Source organism: Cryptotermes secundus, unplaced genomic scaffold, assembly GCF_002891405.2.
Source record: "Cryptotermes secundus unplaced genomic scaffold, Csec_1.0 scaffold1324, whole genome shotgun sequence".
NCBI classification, from domain to species: domain Eukaryota; kingdom Metazoa; phylum Arthropoda; class Insecta; order Blattodea; family Kalotermitidae; genus Cryptotermes; species Cryptotermes secundus.
The window spans coordinates 217,919-235,405 of record NW_019718633.1 but is presented as its reverse complement, the minus strand read 5'-3'; the positions used below and the strand labels follow the sequence as shown (position 1 = coordinate 235,405).

The following is a 17,487-nucleotide window of genomic DNA, read 5'->3' as shown; positions in this document are numbered from 1 at the left end:
ACGGTAGCCGAACGGTCTAAGGCATGTACTGTCTTCGTTCGCTTGGAAATCGGGATCGTGGGTTCGAATCTAACTCAGGGCATGAATGTTTAGTTTGTGTGTGTGCGTTTTTCTGTGTTTGCGTACAGGTAGAGGCCTTCCGACGAGCTGATCACCCGCCCAAGGAGTCCTACCGAATGTCTAAGATCTAGATAAACCGAACGGAGAAGTTCATGGAGGTAGGCCTAGGCCCACTGTGGCTGTAGTGTCAAGGAAATGAAATGAAAACGGAGAAGAAAAATAACAGAAGTTATAGCTTATAATTAGTGTTTTTTACAAAATATTATTAGAATGAACTAATGGACGGGGAATGTAGCAGGCATGGGATAGACGAGAAATGAATAAAAATTCTAGCCGGAAAGTTTGAAAAATGAGACCACTTAGAAGAGAGAGATGTAGGTCGGAGGAGAACACTATCGTTCAGCTATACCACAACTTCTCCGTACTCATATGTCCTATGTCACCAGGCACTGACCACTCAACGGATATCGACTTACGTGTCTACATTAAACTTTGTTGGGCGAAGTTAGTTTTGATCTGGATCAGTCTAATATAATCCACACTTTACCTGAATCTCAAGGAGCCGAGGTAGTGCAGTCGATCTATCTGCTGGCTACGGGCCGGATGACTGAGGGGTTGGAGTTCGAGTCCAGGTAGACTTTTCTTCTACAAATTGTCCAGACCGGCTCTGTGGCCCACCCAACTTCCTATCCAATGGGTACGGGGGGCTCCTTTCGCGGGGGTAAAGCGGCCGGGGTGTGAATCTGACCACTCACCTCCAGCTAGTGCTGAGGTCAAGAAAATTTGGATCTATACATCCACTTTTCCACATGCCTTCATGACTTAGTGGTTAATTCGTTGAGCATAGGGACAACTTTACCTTTTTACTTGAATTTGAAAAAGATATTTATAATTTTTCTTGGAAGTTGATCATGGCACCACAAATTGACTAACAAAGTAAACTGCGTGGTTTGATCCGAGAGCGAACTACACCGACCGAGCGACCGCGGCTTGTCGGCGAAATTAGCGCCAACTTTAGCGGATTGAGGGTGTCACGTGGTCACCGCAACGAATCCCCACGCCCGTTAATTTCAGTTTTCTAGACCGAAGACGCTATTTCCGTAAAATAGCTCCTCAATTATCCTCACGAGGCTGAGTGGGCCTCGTTTCAGACCCACTACTTTTCAGAAAATCTGGCGGTGCCCGAGAATCGAACCCGGGACTTTTGGATCTGTAGCCAGGAACTCTGACCACTAGACCACAGAGGCGGGCCACAAATTGACAGACAACATTAAATATATATCTCTTTAAGATCAGCAACTTGAAGTTGAAACTCTTTTCAATATCGTACATAATCGAATTTGCAAGAGGAAAATAAATCACCTACACGAAGTGCAATCAGCTTTGTAACTGTACATCTAATTAATTTCATGGGGATAATTTATTCTTGAGAAGGTAATAATTACTATGCTATTAATGAAATCCCAACATTTTATGGAAAGTTTCTTTCCATGTTCATAACAGCTCACCGCTGATCTCTACAAGGCTACAGATAGAACTACCTCCATGAGGCGGGTTCCATCTTGAGAAGCTGATAATTGCTTTAATGTTCAAGAAGTTCTCCGTCTTCTACAGAATCTTATTCTGAGACGGAAGAAACGAGTCCACAATCGACACTCTTAAGATCTATTTAAATATTATCAAACCATTGTTTTTCTTTCAGGTTCTCCTACTAAAATTGTCTTTGCATTTCTGGTCTCTCCCATGCCCCCTACACACTCTCAATTCATGTTTTTATGATTCCTTGTTTGGTATACCTGATAATATTGGGTGAAGGCTATGAACTGCGAAGATAACGTGTGTACTGGAACTTGTGGTACACATTTCAACAATTATGTTCAATGTTATGTGACAATGAGAAACTTGCTCTAGGCCTGTTTATGTTGATACACCTATCCTGAAAATGGAAGCAGTCGTGCGCTAACACATAGGAGATTCGATGCCCATTTCTGCTCTTGCATAGTGGAGACTCATCGACTCTTTCAAACACTGCAAAACAAAAGTTCGTGCTGTTACGCATGCCATAGGGACCTGCATGGAGGTGTGGGCTCCATAAAGTGAATATTCTCTATCACCCCTGTTCCATGTTTTCATGTGTTCACGTTACATTCTGTGAAAGGCACCTTATAAAGACATTCGTTACCACAGCATTAGTATCTTGCCTAAACTATAGTCGTTATGTTTCACACAGCACTTCTCTTGCATGCTAACACTTTCTTATATCAAAAAGTATTAAAAGCGAGTAAAGACTACAGCGGAAGAAAACGAAGAAAGAAGATAAGACGTTGAGATCCTCACTTGGATGACTATGAACAATCTTTTATGAAGTGTGACACCGTGTAGTCTGGTATATTTCTACGGACGTTTCAGAAGCATATGCTCTCTCCATCTTCAGGGCATAAGCGCAAGTTTAGTTTGGAAATAATAGTATTATTGTAAGGAAGGAGACCAGGGTTGGGCAATGGGTGACCAGTAGGAGATAACAATAAAAAGTGACGGATAAGAGAAAGGGCAGCTGCAGGGTAACGGTGAAAGAGGGATGAGGCGGCGGCAGCTCATGCCTGCGCAACATCAGTAACGCCCTACCAGACCACACAGTGTCACGTCCTAGAGACAGTAATCTTCAAGAGAGAAGTCTTGAATTAATATTAGTGGCTATTTCAAATTATGGACCTGAGGTCCACTCAGCTTCTAACAGAAATGAGTACCAGGAATCTTCCTGGGGGGTAAAGAGCGGCCGGCGCGCAAGGCTGATAGCCTTACTGCCATCTGTGAGTCGACTGCCTAGAGAAAATGTGGGAGCATCGACGTCTCACAACCTTATGGGCCTTGGCGGCCGGTTACAGGGATAGCTTACTTTTACCATTTCAATACTTTGCCGAACAGCAGTTTACTGTTGGCCTTCCAGTCGCCATAACAATGCTTGGCTTGATCGATGGCCATATTTTAATTCTATATTACTGGTATTTACATTTTAGGAAGTGCAGTCTACCCTTTCGCCATAACATATTACAGAACGCAATCATCACCACACCATGAAACGGAATCATCATTACTGTGAAACGGAAACATCACTACATTATGAAACGCAATCATAGCTACACTATGAAACGGAAACATCACTACATTATGAAATGCAATCGTAGCTACACTATAAACGGAAACATCACTACATTATGAAATGCAATCGTAGCTACACTATAAACGGAAACATCACTACATTATGAAATGCAATCGTAGCTACACTATGAAACGGAAACATCACTATACTATGAAATGCAATCATAGCTACACTATAAACGGAAATATCACTACATTATGAAGTGCAATCACACTACACTATGAAACGGACTCATCATTACTGTGAAACGGAAACATCACTATACTATGAAATGCAATCATAGCTACGCTATAAAACGGACTCATCATTACTGTGAAACGGAAACATCACTATACTATGAAATGCAATCATAGCTACGCTATAAAACGGACTCATCATTACTGTGAAACGGAAACATCACTATACTATGAAGTGCAATCATAGCTACACTATAAACGGAAACATCACTACACTATGAAATGCAATCACACTACACTATGAAACGGAATCATCATTACTGTGAAACGGAAACATCACTATACTATGAAATACAATCGTAGCTACACTATAAACGGAAACATCACTACATTATGAAATGCAATCGTAGCTACACTATAAACGGAAACATCACTACACTATGAAATGCAATCATAGCTACACTATAAACGGAAACATCACTACATTATGAAGCGCAATCATAGCTACATTATGGAACGGAATCATCACTACGGTGGAAAGGAAGCATCGCTATACTATGCAACTGAGTCTTCATTACACTAAGGAACTAAATCTCCACTATACTATCAAATGATCATCACTATATAATGAAATGCGATAATTACTACACAGCGGAACGCAATCATCGAGACACTGCAAGGTGCACTGCATCGCCGCCGGGCAGGCTCGTGTAGCTGCAACTGTAAACTTGAATTCTGAAGTACCCGTTTCGAACCTCGACTATCCTGATTGAGGCTTCCTCAGTTTGTCAAGGCAGATGCGGGAATAATACATTGAAAAGACCAAGGGCCTCCTCTATGACTGCCTACTCCATATTTATGATAATTTTCTCATCGGACAATACAAAATTTCTGCAGATAAATATTTTATGAACAAATCGATGTTAATAACAACTGACTTTGATGTGGTGTGTGGTAGCTGCTAGATTTTAACACCACTGGTACTGCTAATGGATGTTTTTAAATACTTTGCCGTACATGCACAGTTAACATTTGAAGGGTCAATGAGTTTTCAAGTATCCTGAACAGACTAGGGCATTTAGCGAGATCGTCGTGTTTTTTTTTCCATTTTCACAAACTTTATTTTAATAACAAGATTTTCGTGCATATCATAACACATCGTTCCATCAATGTCGCTCGCTAGCGTTTTTCGCAGTTCCATTTTTGTATTACATTGATGACAGGTAGTTAAAATAATATAGATTGATTGACTAAATTAATGCGCTCTTCGTTTACTGTATAGCGAAACAGAACGCCTCACAGTGATGATCGGTATAAACCGAACAGGCAGAGGGTTAGGTTATTGGTAAAATGCACTCTTTTTACCATTGAGGTATCAAGCTCGAATTTAGATTATTGCTAGGTATCCTGATTTCCTTTGTTTTCTTCAATCTCGCGACACAAGAGTGATTTAAAGCAGTCCATCGTGATTTGCTTCCAAATATTTCTCACATTACTATTCTTAATCTACACTTCCTCATTCCAAGATATGTAACTTCGGCACCAGATAGAGTGGTTTCAAGGAACTGAAGAAATCGCCACGCCACACGCAAAATGGGGCACACCTACCGAAAAGTTTTCTACGGGTGGCTCCTTAATGGACTAACTCTGGAGTGCATACCCAATTTCGTGGCGAATTTAGAATACCATACCGAGAAATAAGGCATGTCAAAAAGTTGGGTAGGTTTACTCTACGCGTAGAAGTTTAATTAATCAATAACGGGTACCCTAGCAGTAAAACCTAAGAATCATCTTCTGTTAAAGCAAGTGTCACGTAACTTCGAAGAAGGCGAAGAGTAACCTTGAGTGGGCAGAAGAAAAATTTCAGACAAGGGAGTGGGTTCGAGGGTGTGAGAAGTGACAGGCGGCCAGTTGTTTGTAGTTAGTTAGTGCCAACTTTAGCGGATAGAGGGTGTCACGTGGTCAGCTCAACGAATCCCCACGGCAGTTAATTTAGGTTTTCTAGACCGGAGCCGGTATTTCCTTGAAATAGCGCCTCAATTATCATCACGAAGCTCAGTGCACCCCGTTCCAGACACACTACTTCTCAGAAAAATGTGGTAGAACCGGGATTCGAAAGCGGGCCTCTGGATCTGTGGCCAGGAACTCTGACCACTAGACCACAAAATAATTAAATAAATGTTTAAATATTATTGAGATATTAGATATTGAGATATTAGGTTATCACAGTGGTGAAAGTATAAATTGCGGGGCTTCTGGGGTATGTCGCCTTGTAGATAAATCCCAAAATTTCGGAGGAAACTGCTGCCTCCTTTTTCAGAGTAGAATATACTGGCGTCATATCTCAGAAGACCGTAATCTAAATAAATTAATAATAAATAAATACATACTTTCCGTCTCCTATTTAACTAATCTTTTGTGTGTTTATGGCGTTTAGTTTACATCTGGTAAGATATAGCAATGAACCCGAGCAACGTGGTGACTGCCTACGGGATAAGCCACCGGCGGATCGGTTTCCAGCAGAGGCAGAGATGTTTTGCTTTGCAGGTACACTGGAACAGACGCTGAGACCCACTCAGCCTCCGAGCGAACGGGACACCGAGAGTACAGAGGTTTGGGCGTGAAGCTCACCAATCAAAACCATTTAGTGCCATGGTTAAGAAATTGTGGATCTTTCTATCTTCTCCCTTATTCATTTTCATGGCGTGACGCTAAAGCACGCATACGGACAAATTTTCTTTTTTCAAGGTGGCCTATTTGGAATTGAAGTTCCAGAGCTTTCAGTGTTAATTCCATGCATGTAAGTTAGCAAAATTTGTAATCACGCCAGGAGTTCTATTCTCATGTAACGTGTGCAGGAAGGGAAGGATAGGAGTTACCGTTGCATCTTTATGTTATTATTCCTTAATTTTCATGTAGGGACAAAGGTAATTTGTGAAAAACTCTATTTAAATGACTAGGATTCGAAAGTCCCGAGTGCGATTCAGACACAGTTCGCTGTGATAACCTCTTTGTTGCAAGTTATGACAAGAGAATTTTCATTACTCTCAATAAATTATTTTAAAACACGTGGATTCCTAAAAAATGTGAGTAAATACTAGTTAACCGTAATACGAATGACCACAATATGTTTCAGAATTACAAGCACATCCATGCATTCTCTCGTTGTTTTATAATTAACTAATTATGGTATGGTAATCAACTGCATATTGACTTTCCTCACTTGTCTACTGACATCATTTGCGGCAGTTTTGTTACTTGAGCCTCTTTGCACGTAAAATGCATAGCATTTCATACGCCTTCCATCAATTCATACATTCATGTTCGTTTTTAAATTACACAAAATTTGCCATGCATTTGGGAAATACCAAAGAAAGAGCAAAAGTAAAAAAAAAAAAAAAATATAAATCCCTCTAAAATGCCGTGAAGGCCCATAGGGCTGTGAGACGTCGAGGTTCCCATATATAAATAAGCATGAAATACATTTCGGTATCATGGTAAATAATTTATTTTGATAGGACATACGTTCTGAAAATTGTAAAAGTAACGAAAAATTGGCATGTGAATCGTAAGTTAGAAGCCAATACGATATAACTATAGTGGCATATCAGTGAAACGCATTATACGTAATTTTATACACTATGATTCTGATAAAATATGAACTCTGGAGAAGATAGCAATGACTAAACAAATCACCTAAAAGTTCACGACAGTGGTATATTAATAAAATGATTGACTGTCCGGAGAATATTCTTCGTCATATTTTTATTTACAACGACATTTCGGAAGCTTAGCTCTCTCTCCGTCCACAGGTAAAATACTGTTACTTGTAGGGTGGTACGCGTGACGAAAACAATTGGTTCTATTTCGGATGATTGGATTTATTAGCACCTCGGTTACACTCTCTCTCTCTTAACTACAATTAATATAGCACTATTGCTGATTTATACAATTTACAGTTCACAGTTGCACACGCATTAGGATTCTCTGTCTTCACTGGTCGTCTCCTAGCAACGGATCTCAACATAGAATCTAGCACTTCAAATCGGTATGAAGTCTTCTTGTTATTTCGTCTTCAATCACTCTGTACTCCTCTGTCCTAACCTGTATTCAATTACTCTTAACAGTTCACTAAGGGCACGCCCCATTTTCGTCCTTGTACTCCCAACTGCTGAACCCTCCTGCACTCTCCCCAGTTGCAAGCGGAATCGTATTACATAGCCGCTGCATGGGCAATGCAGAAAACACAATTCTGTTGCTGCGTAAGGCAGACCACACAGAAGACAAGTCATGTGATAGGTATCTGGTCAGTCCAACGGCGCCCTGACTGTTGCCTAGCAACGAGCTATAAACATTCGTCCTATTGTTGCGTGCGCGTATCGCGGGGTGTTTATCGATTCGTTGTCTGGCAATGCGTTGGCATGTCACAATACTGCCACGTATCTATGGGCGTGACTACTAATAACTGGGTTTGGAATGGATTTATTGATCATATCTTCACAATCACTCGTAATCACAATCAATTACAATAACTCATAATAAATCGCCGCATAGGAATCGCTCCATTCTGGTCTCTCTCTATTCTGAAATGAACTACGACTGACTTATTCTCAGTGTCAATGTCACATTACGACTGACGGTCAGTCAGTAAGTCTTGGTGTCGAGCCCCAGTTACTACTGTTTGACAGTTACGGTCTTGTTTTTGTGGATCGCCCTCTTTGACGAGAGGACGGGTCTGTCTTTTGTATACTATGCTGCTGGCCCTTGCCAGCGAAGTCGTCATCGGGTCCGAGTCCCTTGGGACTCGCGACCATATTTTACTTTTTCAGATCTGAGGCTTCCATTTGGTCGACATAATTTGATCTAAACGGTCTCTTAAGGCGCGTACACATTACTAGTGCTCGTGCTCGTGTCACTCGCTATGCTCGCGAGTAATGTGGACGATATGAAAAGTCACAAGACAAGCAAATTTTAAATTTGAAATAGCCAACAAGTTAAAATACGACTACAGCCTATACACACTACGAGTAAATATACGGATCCTCACGCGCCGAAGCCAGGCGAGCAACTGAAATAGTGTGGACGAAGATTTACGAGCACAAGTAAAAGCTAGACGAGTCTCTCGAAGAGCACAAGCCTAGCGAGCACGAGCACGAGCACGAGTACGAGTAATGTGGACGCGCCTTTACATAGCGTATCAGCATCCAAGGAAATGTTTGTACATCACTTATATCCACGGAAACGATTGTTGATCCCACAGTGACGTGTTGGTTTCCAAGAATCTATCTCCCTGGAAATATATTTCATTTTCATATCCCAGTAAACGTGTTCCACAATGAGTTGGTTTCCAAGAATCCATCTCCACGGAAACTTGTTTATCCTTTGTTCCCTAGCAATGGCTCTACATGTCACAGTATCCCACTCAGCCAGTAGATATTGCACGCCTTTGCACTAAGGACGAAGACAGAGTCCAGTCTCGAAACATCATTTTAAATAAAAATAAAACAATTGATATTGCCCGAAAAGTCAATAATTTTGACAAAAGCCATATTTAATTTTGGTAGTTCACCACTGGAGGAAACATTGTTTTAATAAAATGTGCTAATTTTCCAGCAAATACTCTCTGAGTATGCTAGGTACGACTGACCCAATACTCCTGAGGAAGTGGTTCTGGTTGGAACGTTGCTAATGAAGAAATTCATTTCAATTTGACGATTAGTACTAATCGTATGATATTGACTAATTGTGTTCTGAACATCCTAAGAATGACGAGCTCTTGAGTCTTATAAGATTGGTATGCATGACGGCATTAGCCGGCCCAAAGCAACATTGATTCTGTCATGCGAGTGAGAGGTCTATTGTTTATTTAAAATAATCTTAGTTATATTTTTAATAAAATGTGGCAGATTGGGCTGTTTCTAGGAGACGAATATGTAAACATGTTCCAACCAACGAGCATCCAACAATAGAAGGGCGTCCAGTGCTAGGTAACATACCGATAAACATATATTACAGCAACGAATGCGCAAAAATAGGGCGTCATTTTCTAGGCAATAAATAGGTGGACACGCCTGACAATAAATGATATCCGTTGCTGAGCAGCGAATTGTTTTCTGTGGGTGGTCCGTGTCGAGCCTATATAGGGCGCAGTGAAGAGTGTTCGAGGGATTTGACAGCAAGACGTCGTTCAAAGCAGCTCAGCCGTTGAGCTGAGAGTAGTTTAAGGCAGCTGAGAGGCTAGTGACTCCTACACGGTTCAAGAGAAGATTGTAAGAGTAGCGAAGACAACGGACTGACAGACAGAATCCAACAGCAGAGTCCCGGAGGCTACAAAAGAAGATTAGAATTGAAGCGTGAAAACTTTGCTTTATGTGTTAATGTTCTAGCAATAATTTGGAGAGCTATATTTCTTTGTGGTTACAAGTTAAACTTATCAAATAAAACAGCTCCGTCAAATCCGAAATCCATTATTTATTTGTCACGGATACCCGTACACGTGACAATAAGGAGGTAACATGAACAGACTTAAATTTCAGATTAACTTGATAATAATAGAATTATATAAAAATAGTCTCAACATCATATATTTCAGATGTGCTAATTTTTATTTTTTCCCTTTTCGGTACACCGGTTATGTTCAAGTATCACCAAAGAATATTAAAAGATAATATTGAACTATAATAATATCGCTTATCGGCGATCTAGGAACACAACGTATTGCAGTCGTGACATAAAGTATGAAAAATTGCTCGATCCCCTCGACAACAAAGCAGTATTCATCTTCATATCTGTTGCCGTCGATATATATTGCGTGTTTACAAAACACGAGGGCAAAAATAGAATGCCAGTACAAGTAGAAAGAGGCAATACGTTAGGCTACTGAAGGAGACAAATGGCAAAGTGAAGAGAGATGTAACGCTTACTACGTGTGTTTTTGTTTTCTGTCTTCTAACTTATAATCTTGAATTTTGTAATTTATTTTACTTTAAAATGAACTGTAGAGGTCAGAATTTTCCGTTTGTTTACTTTCTGATGAGATGAAAATTGTTTGCTTCCAGCAAGACACCAAAATACTCGTGTATTTCTTATACTGAATGACACAATCGGAAGTGAAGAAGCGCTGTATCAGGCAATGCCAGAAAACAGAGAAGCAGGAAATACAAGAGTGTCAGAGAGGACTGTTATTATACTAGCAAAGAAGAGATGAATTGATTGTAGAATTATTCTATTTGCTGTCTCACGGATACACACTCAGTATTCAGTTCGTTACACTGGCTTCCACGTCATTCAAATACTTGTTAAAGGAGATAATTTACTCTCAATTGGTCATGCTTAATTTACAGTGATACTGAGTGATTCCTCCAGGACTATCTGCTCTACATTTCTTTTCCTTAAAGGTTTAGGAAAAATGTACTATGTCAAATAGAAATTCTAATTTTGTAATGATTTCGGTAGAATATTCAAAGGGCTTCAAAGCATAGAATTATGAAGATTCTTGTTTCGAATCTCGAATTCCATATTCTGACTTTTTTCTTGTAGTTTCCTAAGATGTTCCTGAGAAATACCGCGTTGGGGAGTTACAATCGACCACTTACCTCCACCCGGTATATCATTCCATATGAATGTATATTACTATCCGCTCATTGACTTCTACTGATCGATTTCTCTTCCAGCTGGGTCATTAATCAGCGAAGCGTCAGTAGAGACATAACAATGCCAACTGTAGCTAGTACTGACAAATATAATCCTCTGTAGCATCAGAAGGACTATGAAAAGATGTTAGTGCGATCAGGTTTCGACAAAGAACAAGGAAGAGTAGCAGAAAAAGAAAAAAGAAGATAGGAAAATGCGAAAGAAAGAAGAAAAGTAGGAGACACAAAAACAGGGGAGAAAAGAAAAAGAAGAGAAAGTGTCAGAAAGAAAAACAAAGGAAAAGAAATAAAAGCAGAAGCATGTAAGCAAGAAACAAGAGAGAAGGAGTAAAAAGGATTGGAAAAAGGAAAGGATAGTTGAAAAATAAATCAGAAAAAGGTGAAGAGAATAAAGCAGCGATAAAGAGGAAAATAAGAAGTGAGAAAACACTATAAAAAGGAAGGACGAAGGAAATACATAAAGCGAAAAATTAGAAAATAGACAAAAACAGAACAAAGGAAGGAAGATAATAAATATATAACTTAATAAGTAAATTAATAAATACACATGGACTGAAGAACGAAATAAAGAAAAAGTAATAAACAAACAAATAAGCAACAATAGAATAAATGAAAAAGAAATACTTTGCGGTAAGCTGATTTTTTTGCTTCTCACTTTATCGAAGAAAATTTCGCACAATGCGTTACATAACTCTACGCGAGAACTGGTAGGGTCAATGTTAAGTTGGGAGAAAACGATGTCATGGGAAAATCAAGCAAAATGGAACAACATCGTCATCATATTGAGCCCTGGCCGACATTGGAGACTTGGACCTAACAGATACGATGAAGAATGTACCGTTGGGAAAATATTAGCAAACCCTGTTTCGCAAAGAGGAGAGCATTTCAATGCCGTAATTTTTATTTTAATTGAATGTTCTCATGTCGGATTATTCTTTTAATAAAAAGTAACAGAGACATGTATAAGTGAAACAATTGTATCTGCTTTGTTGAATGTGTACACTAAAAAACACGGACTGTAATTGCGAACATGCCGTTGCCATAGCAACGGGGCCTCTTCGAAAGCTCCACACAATCTTTCAGATTACAAACTACTGTATTGGGGTTAATAACATTAGTGTATTCATGTTTGGCCATATATTCTTTCTTTTAATAATTTTGCATCATACTACAATGCAACGGTACTCTACGTGAATGTGGCGATCTGACTACGAAATCATCAATGGTAAATTCAATGTGGACTGCTGGATTCTTAATAAGATTTAGATCCATGATGAATTTGTTATGTGGCCGAACATACTATGGCAAAAGCATGAAATTTTAGATAAACCTCACATGTCATCCTTATCTACAATTAGATTCGACTAGAGTCAAGTTGTCGAACCGGAGACTATCAATTGTTCTGTAGGGAGGATGGAAAACTGCACCACATTCAGAGTAAAATACTACATGATAGAACAAGAATTGGAAAGATGCAGGCGTACTTAATTTTCGAGTATATATATTTTGTAAACGCATTATTTGAGGTTCTTCATGGTTTCCACTGACCTGGATATTATAGGCAACGGTGAGATAAACACTTTCTTGTTTAAGCGTACGCGACGGTAGGACGAATGTTATAGCTCACTGCCAGGCAACAGTCAGATCGCCCCAATGGGCTGGGAGATAGCTATCACACGACTCGTTTTCAGTGTGATCCGTGCTATGCCCAGTGCTAAGCAACAGAAGTTGTAAATACGTATTTTTAACAATAGGAGACGGCGTTTTCCGTGGGATCCGTGCAGAGGAATTATCTTGAAGCCTATCGGCGCTACAGGACAATTCTCGGTAGGAGACAGCCAGGGGAAGTTTATATTTGAAGAGGAGTTAACATGTGAATTGAAGAATTTGTGTGTTATAATTGCAGTCATCTTGGAAGTGTTACAATTATTTGTAGTTACAAGTTGCGAAGATCCAATAAATCGAGTTATCAAATCCGGAACCCATTATTTACTGTCGCGTTACCAGAACACGTGACAATATTAATTTAATTTCAATTTGACTTTTGCTAGAACCGCCAGGGAATTCGCGGCAGACACTCATCTAATGAAATTGCAGCGCCTACAAAACAAAGTTCTCCGCACCACTGGCAATTTTCCAAGGCTCACACGGATTCGCGATTTACACATGGCTTTAAAAATTCCGTACTTATATGATTATATAACAAAATTATGCAGGCAACAAGCGGAAGTCATACAGAATCATGATAACGAAAATGTTCGCCCTACTGGACAAGGAGAAGCCCGACATAGAAAGTATAAGAGGCTTAAACTTGGCGGCGGTCAGGCATACGACCGTTCAAGTGACTAGACTGCTGTGGTAGCGAATACTGCTAGAAATAGGGCATAATCTGCTGTAATGAACCTGGACTGACAGAGACCATGTATACAGGGTGTTCCACGACTTTAGGGCATAACTGCAGGAGTGATTTTCTAGGTCTTTATGATCAAAAAAGTTAATATAAACATGTGTCCGGTTTTGGACGGTTACGGAGTTATGACCGTTTTTTCATTCCCGTGCACGCCCTCGTGTGAACCGCGTCTATCATATGGCGGGTCGCTATTTTTAGCCAGCTACAGACAGAGCGGTCTCGTTATATCGACACTTGAGAGGTACATAAGGCGTGGTGGGTTGGTATGTCCAGCTGAAGCTGCCACGTGCTACCCGCGCGGTTCACAACCGAGCGGATCCTGTGTCGCGGCCGGCGGTGGCATTTTCGAAAATCAGCTTTAAGCACAAATACATTAAAATTAAAGGTAATTTTACGAAGTTAACTTTACATTCATACTTTAAATGTATCATGCATTATGCTGGTTTATTATTTTGTTCCGTTTATTGTCAGTAATCATTACCTTCTCTTTTGAGTTTGAAACGGTCATAACTCCGTAACCGTCCAAAATCGGACACATGTTTATATGAACTTTTTTGATCACAAAGAGCTAGGAAACCACCTCCTGCAGTTATGCCCTAAAGTCGTGAAACACTCTGTATATATTGTACATAGAAGTAGGAAATAAGATTAAATTTGTAAATATATGTAAATACTGACAGTGGACTTACTAACAAAGATTATGACTGACAAATGACAGACCCGACCTCTCGTCAGAGAGGGCGCCCCAAATGGACGGGACAGTAACTTTCATACAAGAAGAAACATCTGGTCATGAGCTCCAGCTGGGGCTCGACACCAAGACAAACAGACTGACCGACCGTCAGTCGCAATGTGACTTTGACTTTGACTTGATTTCAATTTTTTGTACATTTTATGGAAGAGGAATCTCGTGTGTTGCGAAATTAACCGAAGAATAGATATCATACTGAACAAAGTGAGAAAAATATTTTTCCTTCCATTTTGTTCGATATATCGAAAATGGTTACAAATGAAAGTCACAAATCTTAATGCTACCTATACTCATGTCAGATAACAATCTTTTCTGCAATGAGCCGTCGCCGAGATAGCCTATGAAGTGCAACTTGATCTCTATTTAAGGTAGAAATATTTATGGACACGAACAAAAACTGAGCCCGTCAGACAACTGCTAGCGCGGAACCCTTAACATAAAACATCTTCAAATTTCGATATGTAATTTCGAAAATATAACATACGGACAGACGGACGCACCCTCTACATAATGAATCCTTTAAATAACGCACCAAAAGTAACATTTACTTCCTAAACTAAGGCGGAGGCTGCCATGATCAATAAGAAAATTATGACGTATTTTAATGCCCATAATTCGTTACCTATGATAGTATTCTTCGCTGTCTAATGAACGTGTAGGATCAATGATAAATAAGAAAAAGACATTCTTCTCTCCGAGTTAATTTTTGTAAAGTCTAAAGCGGTTCCTTAATTGCTGCATATATTTAAAGAAATAAATCAACCAAGCCACCGCCCCAACCAACTCAACAACAGACCAGCTGACTAAGCGACCGACTGACAAACAAACAAACGAACCAATAAAATAATAATCATATGAAACAAACAATCAACTAATTAACCAATCACCCAACCAATTTAGAATCGAACTAAACAGAACCAAGTACACGAACTACAGGCCCTGTACAGCGAGGTAAAGTTGTCCCTGTGCTCACCAAATTAAGCACTAAGCCATGAAAGCGTAGGGGGGAGCGGATGTATAGATCCACTAAGGTAAAGTTGTCCCAGTACTTAACTAAGTAAGCATTACTCCATGAAGACGTATGGGGGGGAGTGCATGTATAGATCCATGTTTTTTGACCTCGGTACTAACTGGAGATGAGTGGTCAGCTTCACGGCCCGGCCACTTTTTCCCCCGGGGTACCCATTGGGAAGGAGGCTGGATGGACCACAGAGCCGGTCTCGACGAGAAGAGAAAATTCTTCACCCTACCGGGACTGGAAGTCCTACCCCTCGGTCGTCCAGCCTGTAGCCAGTCGTTAAACAGACTGCGCTATCCCGACTCCAGGATATTATCGAGATTAACTCTTACGGATAGGAACTAAAGAATTCTAGTACCACACTCATCACCTAACAAAATTAACCAAATAAATCTTTGAATATAGGTATTAATTACAAATGAACTAAATATAATAATTAACTTTTGAACTAATGAGACAATAACGAAACTGATGGCACATAACGCATTTCTGATAAGTGAATTCATAAGGTAGTGTATAAAAGTATGGCAGTTTACACAACAATAGTCTGTATTTAAAAGCAAAGTAGACACTGTTTAAACACAGAATATTGTTGTGTAGAATGCCATAATTTTATATACATTTATATACCCTATTTATGACACACAACAGGATGCATATTGTTAAGAAAGTGAATTTATCATTCTGGATTTGGAGGAAATTTTATTAATATAAAACATACATATACAGTTTAATTTTACTGATTACATGTATTCCTGTGTGTGTCAGAGTAACACAGTTTTCCAGACGATCGGTCACACACATTTTGAACATACAGATTTTCAGGAAGGGTGAGAGCGACAGAGTTTCAAACTGGTCACTTCCACCAGAAGTGAATTAATCCGATGTAATTAGTTTAATTAGCCGTATCGGTATGACACGCAATTGCTTTGTGTTTCCTGGAAACAAGACCGATTCTGTAGTAGAACGCAAGAGCGTAGTAGGTAACACTACACTCTGTTGCAACGTTAGGGTCTAAATATACATGTTTCCCGAAACTTTTTTACACTTTTATCGTCTTATGATAAGATTAAGTTAACCGTAAAGTTATCCTTCTGACTGTGCACCGTGAAGTATAGACATATCGCGTCTGACGGTACGGACATCTCGTACATCTTGAACTTTACACATCCTTCCCAGTTCATCATTCACGATTATCTTCAGATTTGACTGACTGGGGAAATATTTTTAAACCAACAACAAGACTAACCAGCCAACCAATGTACAAATTTACAAACAGACAAATTAACTGACAATTAAATCAAACAACACAATCACAACAGGCCACGACTAGCCTTATCCTGAGCCAGATGAATTCACTCAATACCTTCACACACTCTCCCTTCAACATCCATTTTATTATTATCCTATACAATTCATGCTTTTGTCTCCCAAGTGATCTCTTCTGTTCACATTTTGCATATAATCCCTATCTTCACCATGTGCGTTCTATGCTCTGCTTCGCCCTCCCTTTCATTTGATGACGCTAATACACGTAATACCTGGAGTACAAATTATGAAGTTTCGCGTTATGCAATTTTCTTCCCTCTCCTGTTACTTACACATTCATAGGTCCAAAATGCACAAAAGAGAGAGACTAATTAGATGAAACATTTATGCACACTGCCCAAAATCTGACGCCCTGAACAGAGGAAAGCTACTCCAGTGATACAAAAGGCTGTCACTCAGCACATGGAGGAAGGGACGGTACTGGCGCCACGCTGCAAACTGATAATCAGTTTCCGCTCACTGATGCGCAACGAGGGAATTCCCTGCTTAGGCGTCATCGCATTTGCGTGATTGGAACTTGGTCACGAAGAACGATCGGTCATATTAATTAACAGGAATCAAAGCCTCTGGCTTACAGTTATCGCATTTTTGAGATGCAATGTAATATTTACAAGTTTTAAATGTCAATTCACATATAGGAACACATTCCAGTTTCTCCTTATTGTCACAGATTTGTTGACGTGAGATAAGAGATGTATATACAGTTTTGGTTGGAACTCTTCAAGGTAGAAGGTTAACTAACTAACTAACTAACTAACTCCATGGAGCTGAGACCTCAATTGAGCTGAGAAACCTCAATTATCAAATTGAGAAAGATTTAAGTGACATTGCCCAGAAAACTAGTCACACCAATGTGAGGTTTGTTGGTCTTTTCTGGCGACATGACAAGCCATGGATTAACAGGTGTGTAAGGGAGATTAATCTTCGGCTT

At 39.7% G+C, this 17,487-nt stretch overlaps 1 protein-coding gene across 1 annotated transcript in view; it reads right to left on the bottom strand.

Moving 5' to 3' along the window:
- LOC111863313 (hemicentin-1) overlaps positions 1 to 17,487 on the bottom strand; it is a 232,131-nt gene that overhangs the window by 27,707 nt on the left and 186,937 nt on the right. The window lies entirely within an intron of this gene.